Consider the following 16,903-nt stretch of genomic DNA (forward strand, 5'->3'; position numbering starts at 1 on the left):
TTTCTAAGCTCCATAAAACTATGAATTGCGATTCCTGCAAAATATAGAAATTCCAAAAGGCTCTTTAACTTCTTACGACCAGAAATTTAGTACTTTCTGTATAAAAATTCTTAAGATCTCTTTAAATGAAAGTGAGTTGCATAACCGGTCACGTAATTCAAATTATGTTTTCATGGTAAACTGAGAAAAAGAATCAGATCTAAATTATATGTTTCAAAGGAAGAATGTAATTTTGTTATTCAGCTTTATTTATAAGCCAATTTTTGTCTTCCGCACAATAAGCAGAATCGATAATTTAATACATTAAATATAATAAAATCTATCACGTATACTTTGTTTACCTGTGCAGTATACCGTACCTTAGATTTGGAACTGATAACATCACTGTCCACTGAAGCATTTCTCCTCGTAATTCGACATTTCGTCGCTATACGAGGAAGATCATCAATGCTCCATTCTGATAATGGCAATAATTCAAAGGAGCCCAAATTACCTTACGAATGAATCAATCGGGGAAAAGTTCCAGGTTCTGCTTGTCAAAGCGGAGTACTTAAATTTCAATCCGCCTGTGGCATCTTGGTGATCAGAGAAACTCATTTACCTCTAGTTCTCACTTAGCTTCGGCACTTGTCAGTCAATATTCGTGGACAATTGCTACCCAAGTAATCAGTAGCAACCTTGCTGCGGAACTTTGTATTCAGTATATTGCTGCAAGACAGTTCAGTAACAGTTACTTCATCAAAAAGTTTCAAATGATCAATCATTGGGCATTGATCAATAATGCTTCTTGAGAACATACGAATATGCTGACACAAGTTTATGAAAATATTTTTCAAACCATTTGATAATCACACATTTTGCTGCTCATCAAATGGCCTGAAAAATATTTCCATGAAGGTGTGTCTGAATTGATGATTTATTTGAATGGTTTGTATAGGCAGTGATTATATGGGTTGCAGTTTGTATTATCAGATGTCATTCTTATCTTAAAAATAACTTTTTTATCGTAAAATCACATAGCCAAAATGAAACTACCAGTTATTTCTATTCAATTAGAATTAAAATAATCAGTTATTTCTTTATTAAGATAAAATAATAAAATTGATACACACATAAAATTGATATATATATATATGTGTGTGTGAATTTTGAATAACTCGAGTTCTACTGTGGTTTGTACATGTACACATAGCTTTTTTATTAATTTTTATATTTTGTTCAAAAAGTATTTTAATTAAGATTCATACCAAATTATTTTATTAAATCTGGTATGAAGACGTTAAAATAAAAAATGTTCTCTTTCGCAATATATTGTTAATTGTAGTACATGGATCCTTATTCGCTTATGGTCATACCAGCATTATATTGGAATAAAACGTTTCTTTTAAAATGTAAGATGATATTTAAAAAAAAAACTGAAGGAAATTTTGATAGAACGTGGCTAAGCACCATGCGTTTGCATGCTATAATACCCTTGCTGCAGCCCTAGTCGAGGATTCATCATTGCCTGATGGTCGATCGCTGAATTGGTGATGTTGGTTTACAGAGTGTCCTTGCGATCTAGATATGCAGTGATGTTTCAATTGTTTACTTATTTATTTATCACCACTGAGCAGGCTTCTGACCTAAGGTATACCAAACAGGATAATGCTTGCTCATCGAACAGATCTACTATCCAGCAGCCGCCACTACCAGGAAAAAGGCTGACAGATCAGATGGCACATTTTTTTTCTTTTTTTATAAAATTAGATGGTACATAGGGTAGTAGTGTTACATGTACAATGACATCTTTCATTCATATCCAACATATAATTCAAAGTTATGTCTCATTAAATTTTACAAGTAAGTACTTAATGTAATAAACAAAATAATAATAATATAAAAAGAAAAAGAAAATAAAGGAAGAACGTGTATAAATAAAATAAATAAGTAATTATATACATTGGCTATCATTAATTAAGGAAAAATCACAGAAGGACTATTACTTAAAAAGTTATATATAGAATTTAATGAAACTGACCCACAGTAAGCAACACATAGTAAGGTATAAAGAAATTACCAGATAATTGGGGTATTGCATAAATTATCACCCGTATAAAATAAATAAATAAACAAATAATAAACGAATAATTAAATAATTAAAATAAACAAATCGGATGTGTTAGTTTGGTACAGGAAAATTACTTTCAAGATAGAGTATGATCTCCCTTAGGAGCAATAAAACACATACAACAATGTGCGATGCTGCCAATTATGCAGTCTATCAATTCCTTAGGAAGTGAGAGCCATTGCTCTTGCAAAGCAGTTGAAAGCGTGGCAAGAGTCTGAAGAAAAAGATTCAGAGCAGCTATACATTTTTCTAAAACATCCCAAACATACTCGATATAATTCAGGTCCGTTGACAGAGCTGGCCACTTCGTGCGTTGAATTTTTGCTACTGAAGATAATAAGAAGATAATCCACCTAGTGCGGTCTAGCGATGTCGTCCTATAGCAGGAAATTATCACCTATTGCCCCGGCATAAGGGCGGACATGAACATGAAGGATGTCATCTCTATAGGCCTGAGCATTCATGGCTCCAAGTGGAAAGACATGGAGGTCTATTCGTCGAATCCAAAGAGATACCACCCCCAAACAAAGGCACTGCCTCCTCTGTATGCGTCTCTTTCTCGGATGTATGACGGGAGATAACGGGTCCCAATTTCTCTGAAGGTCAAATAACGCCTACTACCGCTTTTGAGGTTAAACCGGACTAATCCGTAAAGAGAACAGCCTCCATTTATCAGTTGTCCAGCAGTGGTCATGTTGACGTGCCCACCTCAAATATGACTTTCCCTTCTACAAAGTGACGTGAGAGGCATGCAAATGGCTGGTCGTCTCGCGTACAGACATCCTTCGTGAAGCTTTCTATGCACGGTTGACGTTGACACCAACTTTGCATTGACTTCAGAAAAGGAGGATCTGAGTTGAGTCGAATTTGAGGTTCTATTCCTTTGTGATCATAATAGCAAGTATCGGTATTCAACGCTCACTGTAGCTGCTGGCCTTCCTGAGCTGAACCTTTTTGATGCCGAATCTGTGGTTAGAAATTGTTGCTTAAGTTTATGAACCACAGAAGGACTCACATTTAGCTATCTGTCCACTTCTGTCTGACTTTGTCCTGCCTCTAGTCTCCCATTTGCTCTCCATTGCAGTTCTTCCGGCAAATGATGCCTGAACGTCATTGTTACAAATTGGCTATCCCAGATTTCTTATCTCAGTATCACAGCGAAATTTACAGGCTTGCTCTGAAACATGCAATTTTATGCTCCTCGCAAATGACATATTTCGATGGCAGCGCCGCTAATTTGCATATTGCAGATTTGCTCAGCAATTCTTAACATTTGTAAATTTTATAGGCATTGGATTATTTTTGAACGAGTCATTGCTATTTTTGCGATTTTTCCTTAGTTTTTGGAAACCAGTGTGTGTGTGTGTATGCATAAAAATGAATAAACAGAAAAAGCGTTATGCAAAGATTGCTTGCTTAGCTAGTTGATGAGTATGAATACCGTTCATTACAGAGTTACAATATTTTAGTCAGTTTAGTAAGAGCTCCTTTGGTTTTTAATAGATGTGAAGTCCATTGTTACCAGTACTAATCAGATGGATTGGTCAACTGAAAAGGTTTCGTAAGATAACAGGAAAAGTCATAATGGCCCGGAGTTCCTTGTTGGCCACATTCACAACTGTTCAGTTCTGTAATACCGAATCGATGAAGATGTGTTATGAAAAGTTCATTGCGTGAAAGAAAGATTATCAATGCAGAGGAAAATGTAAGCAGCTTAGTTGAGACATGGGGACAAAAAAGCAAAGTCCGTTTTTTCGTTGGTGCAATATTCCATCTGGATTTCACGTGTTTTATTACTTGCTTGTAGGTAATCCTTTTAAGAAAGGAACTTGGCAGGATCAAGGGAGGTTCCAGTAAGTTCGTGACATTTGCTGCTCGCTGAGCAAGTTCGTCAGTAAGCTCACTGCCAACTATGTCTGTTATGTGCTGAAACCCAGAATAACCGTGGACGAAATTCTGACGTTATGTTGAGAAGTAATTTTTATATTTCTATGACTAACGGATTTCTGGAATTTATGCGTTAATTGTCTCAAAATTAAGTAGAGACACTGCATATATGGACCTGCGTATCAAATCTATACGAGAGTTAAGTAGATTTCTTTATTTCTGTTAATTCAGCTTGAAATGTTGAGTTATGATTGCTTGATCTTCTTTTCCAAGTGTGTTTCAAGACGTCAGCATGACATACAGCCCACAGCCTGTGCCTGTCTTGGTACACGAACCATCTGTGCAAATAGCCATCCCACGAATTGGTAGCTGAGGCGGTCTAGAGTAAATCCAACAATCGGGGTCATTATAAGGTGGAAAAGATAATCTGAATTTTTTGCCTTGTTGTTCGAATGTGAAAAGTGGACGTTCCATAGAGTGATATGTTGGTTCAGCCATAGAGTGATATGTTGGTCTGCAATATACAGGAATGTATTGCTTCTCGTTCCGCAGTTAGGTCGAAAGGAGGGGTTAGTACTAATAGGCTGCTGTTGAAATTGTGCAGTACCCTCTACTGATTTGTAGAAGAGGCATTCTTTACATGGGAAGAAGTTGATGACGTTCATGATTAGTTAAAGAAGTTGACCAGGTACCAGCACAATACAAAAATTAATCTTTCTGTGACTGTCTAATGCCAAATTTTTAAAAAGGAAGAAGAGACACTTCACTTTTTAGCCGTGGTCCGCTTCATGTTATTATTCACGATTCCAATCCAATTCTTAATATTTTTCAAGTGTGGCAGCAGCCATGAAAGTTTGGAATCGATTGTGGGACCTAGATACTTTAATTGTTGAACTATCTTAGTAGAAGTGCTACGCAATTTAATTGTGACCTTTTGTGTAAGAAAGGCTATAGTTTCTATTGTTCTAGCTTGGGTCTTCGAGACTGAAAGAGTAATTTTGTGATCTCTAGCCAAATTTCTGAATTTATCAACGTAATGTTGTGCTGCTTATTCTAGTTTGGATTTCCGTTTACAATAAGATTAAAGTCATCTATTTCAGTTGTTGAACGTTAATTAAGAATGTACTCAATTCCTACTTCTATCCTCCTTTAAATTGGAAATGAAAAAAAAATGTGGCTGTTCTCCCCTTTAGATCTGTCATCGCCGTCCAACCGTGATAGTGGTTAGTGACTCTGATTGCCGCACCAAAGGGCCGGGGTTCGAATCTCGGAGAAGGCATGGATGTTTGTAAATGTATAATGTCTGTGCGGCTTGGCGGCACTCAAAATATGCATATGTGGTCAGCAGAAAATCTAGAGGTTGATGGTAGGGAAGAGGTGTGGAAGATCCTCGCATCCATCCCCCCCCGCGGTGCTCTCCTTCAAAAATTGAGGCAGAACTGAGCAGAGTTGTACTCTCACTTGTATGGTGTCCAAGGCTCTTGGCAACAACAGTAGCAATATTGCCTCCTTGCCACGATAAATTTCTTGGGCAAAGGAGATTAGTCACAACAACACAATACTGATCTGCCGTGGCTCATATCATCATGAACTCATATCGTAACTCATACCACGCTGGTTTATCTCAACAAGCGAACAACTAATGGTATCGCCATCCTTCGATGATGTGGCCAATGAATTAAGTCTTGCTAATATTGCTGAATAGCTGCTTGTTTACATATACATTTAGACTTCAACGACTGAGTGGGCAACCTGGCCGAAGTTAGTGCTCACAGATGGATTTTTTTCAAAAATTTTATAGGCATAAAATGAAAATGTATCGTATTAAACATCAGTGTGAAAGTGGCAAAGAGTGTTATGAGTACGTAAGAGGTGCACGGGTTTAACATACAGCAGCAGCGAGCCCATTTCTTACTTCCATCTTCTTGTGGGGGCGGGGCTTATTCCAAGTATTAGAACCACGTGATGTTTTTGGATTGCATTTAAGTTTTAGGCTGAATTTACCACTTTTAGGTTACATACATTCTTTACGCCTTAAAAACATTATATAACAAGTGTTAATTTCTAACATTAGTATAACAAATAAATATACTTATAACACCATATAATATGCTGATCGTGAGATTTTGTAACATTGGTTCTTGTATGCTCTTAATGACTTCATCAAAAATAAAATCTTGCAGTTAAAAATAAAATTTTCTAATAAAAAAAAAAATCTGAAATGTTTCAGATTTTAAATTACGTCCAAAGGGGCGTTTTTTAACATTTTGTGTGTTACCTTTCTTTATTAAATATCATGTTCCTCGCACTTAAACCATAAGATCCAGTGCAACAGCAATATCGCAAAATAGTTTTAAAACGAGCATATCTTTAGAATTTCCGATACAGAGACTCACGCGCTGGAGATAAAAATGTTTTTTCTGCACAACGTTGCCATTGCTCGCTTTGAAATCCTTGAGTTTGTTAATCAAAAATTCGTCAAAGTTTTAAAAAATAGGAAATCGATCATAAAACAAATTTCAAATTTCAAATTGGGTCTTCCACATGCTCATATTCGTTGGAGGATTACGTTATTCAAAATTCGATGACTCTATGTACCGTTGTTTTATCACAATACGAGAAATATACATACATTTATGCAGAATTTTCATTATTTAATTTCTTCAAATATAATGCAGGACTCTAACATTTTGTGGCAACAGTTTGAAAAGTGAACCGACATTTATGAGTCCGACGCAAAATGCCAAAACGAAACTAATAGTCCTTCGGGATTCAAATCCCTTTGGACTAAATAAATTGCTGTCTCCTCTTATTTGTTATTATTTCACATAAACGATAATAGTTTTGAAAAAGTAATGTACTTTTAAATAGATATTTTGGTACTTTTCTGTTTATTATTTTAATATTTAAGGTATTTCATATTTTACTTTTTTACATTAAAAAATGCAGAAACTCAAGCTTTCAAAATTTTAATTCATTTTTTATTATTTCAAATTTAATTTTATTAAATAGTAAACATTTAGTTCTTTCAATGGGCAACAGTAAGTAGTATTTTATTTAATTAGAAGCTGTAAAGAAAGCAACTTTATAACTAATTTATAGAATTTTTGGGGGTAAATTTTAAGAGTAATATTTCTTTTCAATCATAAAATTATTTTTACAGTTTAAAGGTAAGGATTTACATTAGGGTTCCTCAAATAGAATTTCAGTTTAAAATTAAATCTGTAATCGCTGTTAAAAGGAAAATTCCCTATCAAAGAGGAACTTACTTTTGCCCTTCAATTTAAATTTTAGTTTTCATTCATTCACATTTTAGGGATATCCCGAAACAATTGTTCAATCTGATATCTGAGCTTGTCAAACACCTGTTTCGCAATTCGAAAGAACTCATGCCATTTTCAATTGTGAAATAACTCTTTATTCGTCAGCTGGCAACATTCAACTTCAACCTTTCGAATTTTTTCATTCGAATTATGATATCGAAATTGAAATAATCTCCAAATCTGTGAATAGCTGATTGCATGCGGCTGTAAAAATTTCTCTTATCGACAGCATTTTATCTCTTTAATGGAAGATAAACTGATAAGATTTTTCAAGTGAATGGAGACAAAAATTAAATTTTCTACATGTTTAATCAAATTATTTTCGCAACTAATTTCAAAATTTACTTTGGAAAGTTTTGTTAAGGCTGATTACATGCACGATTACTTTCCAGGGTATGTATTTTAGTAATACATATTGCAGCAATTGCGTGAAATCAGGAATAATAACTAACAGTATACATAATGTGATAGTGCAATGTATAAAAATACAGTTAAGTGAAATTACTAAGTTATGAATTACCAGTGTTAAATGATGTTATAATAAAATATATTGTATGCCACGGATTCTCAACCAAGGGGGAATTTCAACTAGGGGAGAATTTCTTAGTTTCAGGGAAGGGAAGGCGATCAGGCTTTTAATTAGCTATTAGGTGTTTGGTTTTAGTTTATGAATATAGAAAACTATTTTTACACAAGTTTTGATATTTATCGACATTTCTTACACTTTTTAGTCCAAAGGGGCTTTGTCCCTGAAGGACTATTGTTTTAGTTTTGCGATTTTGCGTTGAATTACTATAAACGTCCGTTTCACTTTTCAAACTGTTGCCACCAAATGTTAAGAGTCCTGCATTATATTTAAAGAAATTAAATAATGAAAAATCTGCATAAATGTATGTATATTTCTCCCAAATAACGGTACATAGAGCCATCGAAATCTGAATGACGTAATCCTACTGCGAATATGAGCATGTGGAAGCCCAAATTTGAAATTTGGACATTTATTATCGATTTGGACGTTTTATTATCGATTTCATATTTTGTAAAACTCTAACAAATTTTTGAGTAACAAACTCAACGATTTAAAAGCGAGCAATGACAACACTCTACGGGAGAAAATAAAAACGTTTTTATCTCCAGCGCGCGAAACTGTGCATCGAATATTCTAAAGATAGGCTCATTTTAAAATTATTTTGCGACATTGCTATTGAATTAAATTGTATGGTTTAAGTGCGAAGAACATGATATTTAATAAATAAAGGTAACACACAAAACGTTAAAAAAACGCCCCTTTGGACGTAATTTAAAATCAGGACGTAATTTAAAATCTGAAACCTTTCAGATTTTTATCTTTATTTATTTATTTATTTATTTATTTTAATTTTTAAAGCACGTTAAAAAATCATCTAAATCTTGATAAATGTATATAGGAATGATCTTCTAGCAGTAGTGAAAGAACTGCATGGGGCAAAAAGAGTTGAGAAATTCTGTGTAGGCTGCAGCATACATTTACAGTGCACTTTCTCCTTCTGTATCTCTCTTATAAGTATTAAAGCAATAGATTTCGACATTGCAGACTAATCTTCAAAAGACAACAGAGAAATCAAAAGTACCGTATACGTTACATTACAATCTCATACTTATACTATATTTCAAGACATGACAGACAATAAGCGTAATACTTTTCTATCACGCTATATGCTACATTATACATTTGCAGTATACTTTCTGCTTCTGTCTCTGTCATAAGCACTTTTCCCGCCCCTCCCCCCAATAGAGGGCTGTAGGCGTTGGCCAGTACCTAGCCCAGAAGCGGTTTGTGCCTTTATTATAGAGGCACCGTGCCTCCTATGAAGGGGTGGCAAAACTGCATCCATGGCTTTTCCGGGATTTGAACCCGGCATTTCGGTACGGCAGTTAGTGCCACTAACCACTTTCCCGTCTAGGCGGCAAATCCCGGAAGTGGTGATCTCTTTATTATAGAGGCACCAAAAAAGTGGGCCGCCATTGCCTCCTTCTTATGAGTACTAAAGTAAGAGATTTTGACATTGCATGCTAATCCTCAACGAAGAAATAAAAAACGTACTCTACAATTACTTTGCAATATCATATATAGTTTCAGGAGATGGCAAGCAATAAAAGTCCTACATCTCTACCTGACTATTCATTCAGTATTATACATTATACATTCGGTATATCTTCTTCTTCATTCTCTCTTACAAATACTAAAGTTAGGGATTTTAAAACTGCAGACTACAAAAACGGGGCTGACGCAATTTGGATTTAAAAAAGTGCGATTTGGTGTCAAATGTTACAAACATTCACGAACATGAATTTGGTTACGGTAAAAGATAAATCAGCAAATCATTCAATATCTATGCATACCAAGTTATATAATATATAAATGTGTAAGGAATTTGATATATATAAATATAAATTATTTATTATAAATATAATATATTTATTACAAATATATTAAAAAATTGAATATATTTATCCCAATTTGTCAGCAATTTATTTAAAATAACAGCATAAATAAACATGATGGAAATTAAATCTGTTTATTGTTTTGTTTAATACAATTTTGTTCTCAATTTATTAAAAACCATGTATAAATATACCTGAAAATTAATTTTTGACAGATAATTTCTGACGGCTACAATTCAGCAATAGATACTGTTATTGTCTCAAATACAAACCATAGATTCTTTTTGCTCTGATGGAAGATTAAAAATAGAATACTTTCCATTATGCACCTGCCATGCTTTTTGACCTTCGCAAAAGAGAGCCAAACACGTGCACAGAGACATAACGATAACACCATTTGTGGAGTATGTGTGTTGCATGTGTAAGCAAGAATAATTAAACAGTCACATACATATTATTTACAACAGTATTGCCCAAATGCGTTGCACGTTCACAACGGAAAGGTACAGAAAATGGAAAGGATAAGTATTTTACACTGAAAAAACAGCAATACTGACGCAATATAATTACCAAAAACCAGTTATATCACTAAGCGTTTATTTCTCGCAGTAGATCGTAACTGTTTTTCGCACGTACGCAGATCGGTAACCGGTTGTTTCTCACCAATGCCAGAAATGCGCTAAATGCACTTTATTGTCAAGGCTAAAAGACAAATGCCAAAAAAGCGTACTATACGCATTACTTTGCAGTATCCAGAGCAGGTGATCACAATTTCACTGACGCAGGCATTTAGGCTTGATAGCCTCATTTCTGGGTTAATGTTGGTGAGAAAGCATAATTTTTATAGCATTTTTTAAAGTTTTCGAAGAGGGTAACATATGCAGGATAACTCGCTTCAGCATGTACAAACTTCGGGGATTTGTAGGTTACTCAAAGATGATTCAGAATTAATAGCAATGTAGATCTGGAAACGCAGGCCTCATGTGCTAGTGCGCACAGAAAGAATCACAAGAAATGAAAGACAGAGTAATAATAATAACATTTTAATCGGATTCAGGTTGAAGTGCAGAAGACACCTAATATTTATCAGCGATGATAGGTGCATTGTTCTTCTGCACTAGTTGACTGGGAAGCTTTTGAAGTAGGCAATAGTGGTACAATAATGATACAATGAGGTCGTCACAGATGGTGCCTTATGCTTCATCGTACTCTGGAGTAGGCAATAATGGTACAATAATGATACAATGATGTCATCACAGACAATGCCTTATTTTGTAGAATATCTCCAGTTGAGGTAAGTTCGAACATTGTTGTCATGCTTACAAATGTTTATTCACAGTCCGCACCTCAGCCGCTTACAGATACGGAGGACATCTGCTATATTATTTTACAAGGATATTCAAGCAGATGCAAAATAGTACACTTAAATAAACTGTGTATATTATCATTGACACTAACTAAAGTTATGAACATCACATTTTGCATTTATTTTCTCTGTGTATTTACAAAAATTCCAGAGCACATAGATAATCCAGAGATTGTTATCAAGGGATGCATAATTTCTTTATGAAGCTTGAATAGATACTGCTAGCTGTTTGAATTTCCTGGTATTCTACATTTTAGCTGCTTCTGCACAAAAGCGCTATTTTGTATTTAAGAAGAGATTTAGCAAATATCACACTTTCGGTGTAATTTGACCTTATTTTGTATTACCAGGAGTAATGCACTTTCTCTGCTTCACTCAGAGTGTTCTGCAGAGATTCTCTTTTCTCTGAAGAAGGAAGGACATTGTTGACTCGAATTTTCTCCTTGATTGTTTTGTCTTGACGTTAAATTACAACACACATTGTTTTCAGGACGTTTTCAGGACTATTTGCTTGTAAGATAGTAGATCGGATCCTCACTTTCCCTGTATCTAAGAGGACGATATTCCTCTAATAGATGTACGTGTGGAAGTACATACTTGTCCCCGGCTTATTATAAACCAGTTTATCCAATGATTTGTGCAATGTCTTTCTCCTATAAACTATTGATTATGAATATAGAAAATCAATTCATTTATTGAGATTTAAGCAATGTCTTGCTCCTAGGAACTCTGTAATTTTGTGACATGTCCAGCCGTTCACCAGGCTCTTTTGCCGTTAGGATTTTAAAAGCTCCGGCGAGCGTTCGATAATCCAGTTGGATCATGATTCATCTTGTAATTCAGTTTAAATGATGCAGTTATTTTATATCTGTCGATAAGAAGATTGTTTCTTTTCATAGAGGTAACTTCTTTATGAGACGTCTCCAAAGGAATATTATGAACGGTGCACTTAAGGGTACGTGTTGACGGGAATTTCATGTTTACTCTTTGGGTAATATTATCTTTGTTTTGTAATGCTTTGTTTAATCAATCAGTATCTTCTTTGTTCTTATATTTAAGCACAGAACTTCCTTAATACTTAAATCAGCAAAATCGTTATAATTGCAGTATTCAGAGTTCAGATAAGTGTTTGAAGTTACAGCTGCTATTTACGATACAAGCGTGATGCTGGCGCAGCACAGAATTCCGGACTTTTTGGAATATATTGGAAATCTTATGGATCATCGCGCACTACACTAATGAGCGTGACAAGATCCTCCTCACTATCCACGGGTATTTCGTACGCCAAGTTTTTCAGGTAACTCCAGAGAAAGAAATCTATACAAGACAGGTCCGACGAACCAACAGGTCAATGAATCAATGACCCACCCCCTTTGTTCAAATACTGAACTGATGTGTTGTTGCCGAAAGAGTGAAATGAGCTGGGGCGCCATCATGTTAGAAACACTTATCGTTGTGCCCGCCCAAACACCGAGGAAAAACCTCAGTATTGAGAGACCCTCTGTGTTGTGTTGCACGTGTTTGGGTACTCTTGATGTTGTCCATTGCCCATATACGTATATTATGTGCTTTTGTAGTAGTCTACCGTGCTAAATTATGCCTCGTGAGAACAGGAAAGCAACTAGAAAATTAGCTTCCGTCATACACTTCTGCTTGTAAAGTTCATCAAAAAATCCAGTTCTTGGTCCATAATCAGCAGGAAGCAACTATTGTACGTACTGTTGATAGTATGGATGCAAGTGGTTCGAGTGCAGGATTCTCCAAAAGTTGGTTTGGGAAATAACGAGGTTTATAGCGATCACCTGTGTGCTGGCATTAGATTTCTTTTTGCATAACGGAGTACCATCTCTTCTTCTTCAGGTATCCTTAGCATTCGTTCTCGATCCCTTTGTCTTGTCTTCAAAGATCCCATATCGCACAATTTTTGATGCAACCATCAAAAATAAAACTTATGCCTTGTATTTCGGACATCCGCCTACTCGAATACCGCTCACCGTACGAGCGCACAGAGGCTAGCCCATCACTATAGGGCGCTCTATATAACATATGCTAACTCGCATATCTACTAATTTGGAATTACTGAAACTTTCCATACTAGTTCTTAGTTTCTTAGTTTCATAGTAATAGTTTTATAGTTTGTCGAAGGTCTAATTCCGCAAGAGGAGGTTTTACATGTTTCTCATGAACCCCTCAAGACTGCCACGAATTTGTTTTTACCCCTATATTGCCATGTACTTTCCAATCGTTGTTTGAGTAATCTGTCCCTCCTTGAACTATGCTTAAACGAATCACTATGTATTGTTTCAAAAGATGACAAACAATAAAAGTAATATTTTTCTATCCCATTGCTCACTTCATTATACATTTGCTGTGTACTTTCTCATTCTCTCTCTTTTACACGTATAGTCTCTTTTCCACGTTAGAGTTTTTGATCTTGTAGACTAATCCTCAAAAACCAAAAAAGAAAAGTACTCCACGAGTTCATTTCATAACCATGCATAACTTCAGGTGATCTTAGGCAATAAAAGTCGTATTTTTCCATCACAAAACTCCATCTGGCTTTCTCTTTTGCTATGCGCTTTAAATTGGTAAACCTTTTATTTTTTTTAAATGAACGTTTTTGTCCTCAATCAACGAAGATAGCGGATATTGAACTAGCCAACACGCAGTCACGATTCCAGTAGCATTTAAATATCGATGTGTCATTAAACGCGTTGACAGGAACTGCTCAGATCAATCTTCTGTCATTAAACAAAGAATTTACACTTAAGGAAGTAAAGTAAACTTAAAGAAAAATCGCATTACTCATGAAATGACCCAACGTTTTATCAAATTAAAAAAAAAAGTTCATGATTATTGTACTTCCACTTGTCAAGGAATAAATAATACGCGATTTGTTTATATGAAAAGAAACCTGATACCTTGCTTGCCTAGTTTGCGTTTCGCAGGTAAAACTGCTCATTTGGCAATCTGTTATTTAATTAGTCAATCGGTGTCATTTGTATACTCACTTTGCATGTCGTACAACGCGGTAATTCTTATATTTCAAACCATTTCCTCATCATTATAATGAAAAGAAGACCAAATAATGAACACTTAGTATTCAGCAATTGGTAATGTATTTATTATTTAAATCTTTAAAAGATCGTTTTTTTTAATTCTGTCTGTTATTAATAATGTCTGTCTTCACGAATTTCGTGTTTTTAGCATAGCATATTACAAACCTTTCATAAATATAATGCTATAATGAAATTTCTTATAATATTTCTCATTAATAGATTGAAATTAGGGTTATTAATAATTTCATATTTACCTTTTAATGATCAAATTTGGAGGAAAACGTCACATATCTCGCATTTTATATCAAAATTAAACCGTTTGTCTTAGAGAAAAACGCGTCTTATAGAGAAACTTCGAAAACTACGCCTCTCTTACTTCAAATAGTTAACCGAGCTGCAGAAATAAAGGACAAGTTTTTGAAAGAAAGCAACAATGAGACGTCAACAAAAATGTAAACTAAAAAAAAAAAAAAAAAAAAAGCAAATGATGTTATCGGTTTATCGATTATAATATGCATAGCGTAAACACAATTTTTAGATATATATCGGAAACCTAACATATTCATATGACTCGATTTATTGCGTTGTGTTTTCGTTTTATTTCAGAGAACTGAAATCGAATGGTATCCTGATTAACGTTGATAAGGACTACATAAATCATAAAAATTAAATCTTCACGAAAGTAATATTAATGACATAACTGGGGACAACAAGGTCCAAAGACACATTTATGGAATGGTCTACATTTTCTTATCTGTTTATTACTTGCATTATGAAGTGTTGTAAAAATAATTAGTCACTCGTTTGGAACTCTAGAATATACTATTACGTTTCGTAAGGAAACTTTTTTGACTGAACTTCAGATATCAATTTTTTTTTTCTGAAAGTATGTTTGAGACTTTATTAAACTTTAATTAAATAAGCTATGAAAGACAGATGTTCAGATTCAAATGCTTAGTAATTAAGCTTCTAATTTTAAAACTGAAAGGTATAGAATTCAAATCTACAAAACCAAATTTAAGAAGCAAGTGAAATGATAAAAACTTTCAAATGAGATTCGGAATTAATAGACGCTGAATCATAGATTAAGATTGAGTCACAGCGTGAATTGTGCTAATAAAAGGAAAGGAAACTGTTACCAAAGAGTTTATTTATATATCTAGCACTCAAAGAATTTGTTTGCTGAAAAATAAATTATTTTTCGGGACTAAATTTCATTATTTTTATAACGTCAAAGCAAGCGATAGCTCCTTGATAAATTTCCAACTCAATTTTTTTGACAGTAGTTTATCCCAAAGGTGAAACTCAAAGGTTCCATAGTCTTCTTCATCTACACTCTCGAAAAAAATTTTCAACGGATTTTAAATTATTCCATTATAAATATTATAAGGTATTTTCTCCCTCCTTCCAACATGCCTTCGTGGTGTAACAGTTAGCACACTCGGCTCGTATTCGAGAGGTCCAGGTTCGAGTCCCGGCGAGGGTAGGCATAATTTCACGTCTCTAGCACGAAAAAACCTTATGCGTCTAAGTGGCGCCCAAACTGAAAGGTGGTGGATGATGATTCTTCACCACCAGAGTATAGCGATTGGGTCCCTTAATCCCCAGTCGCCCTTTAAAAGGCGAAGTATACAAGGTAATGTAATGCAATATACGAGGTGTACTGTAACCCTCTTGGCCGATAATAATCGGCCTCATGGTTGACGCAACACGCACAACACAGACGAACAAAAATACAAGTGACAAGCGACGGAGGACGTGGGCACTGTCCCTTTACCATAATGGTTAATCAGTACAGCACCACGTCCACCATTATTTAAAGCGGCCCAAAGGAAGAAGTGTAGAACATAGTTGGACTTTTCTAGTTTACAGTGCAGATGACATTGTTGTGCAATAGCGCCACAGGTGTCCACAGATAGATATATGCAAATTACAATGTGCAAATGGCTTATACAAATCTTAAACAAAAATACAGTTAAAAGATTAAAAAAAACTAAAATGAAAGATATTTCCTGCCGCCTTCCAGCATGCCTTCGTGGTGTCACGGTTAGCACACTCGGCACGTAATCGACAGGTCCAGGTTCGAGTCCCGGAAAGGGCATTGCTCATTTTCATGTCTTCTGCTTCAAAATAACCTAATGACTCTACAAAGTAATTGCAGTAAAAAATGTCTGTGCCTTATCCAGAATCGAAATCCTAGCCCAACAAAGGAGCAGCCAGCTTCCATTAGTTACCTACTAGGACCTCACATTTCAAGGACTTTTTACGTTAAGCTAACTTACTAAATCTTTCAACTTTTATTCAGTTTGCCCTATCATTATCTGTTTGGAAAACTTAATTGCTTTTAAAGAACTACTCTAACAAGCATCTTTATTCTCAAGACAAGACAGCGTATTTTATATGAAATAATGAATATATTATGCCAATGATAATATAATAATGAATATATTATTCCTTGAAAATCTATTCATGTTTGTTTAGCATGCTAAATATTTCATAATTGTCAATTCTAAAATAGATTTTTGCCAGTTTAGTTCGCTAAACATTTCACATTCTTAAATATTCTAAGATAGCTCGTTTAGTCCTAGCTGCTCTCAGAGATGAACTCATCTAATTGTTCTGCAGCAAAATGGTGTCTCCAGATTAATCCACAAATAAAGAATTTGCCCTCGATGTTGCTTAAGAAGGCGATCAAATCATCAAATGAATTGTCTTTGATTGTGGTACATCTTCA

General features: G+C 34.9%; 1 long non-coding RNA gene across 4 annotated transcripts in view; it reads right to left on the minus strand.

Annotated features, from left to right (window-relative positions):
• Nucleotides 1-16,903, minus strand: part of LOC146998916 (uncharacterized) — a 60,759-nt gene that overhangs the window by 17,755 nt on the left and 26,101 nt on the right. The window contains exon 1 of one of the 4 annotated variants that reach the window (XR_015039359.1): nucleotides 14,424-14,596. The exons of 1 other annotated variant lie outside the window; for it this stretch is intronic. This is a non-coding gene — a long non-coding RNA (uncharacterized LOC146998916). Of the gene's footprint in view, nucleotides 1-359; nucleotides 897-14,423; nucleotides 14,597-16,903 lie in introns of those variants that run through there. 2 more of the 4 variants (XR_015039361.1, XR_015039360.1) reach the window with 2 other exon arrangements.

The sequence above is a fragment of the Stegodyphus dumicola genome, chromosome 2 (assembly GCF_044657685.1).
Source record: "Stegodyphus dumicola isolate Sdum_Otavi_A_Nest chromosome 2, ASM4465768v1".
NCBI lineage: Eukaryota > Metazoa > Arthropoda > Arachnida > Araneae > Eresidae > Stegodyphus > Stegodyphus dumicola.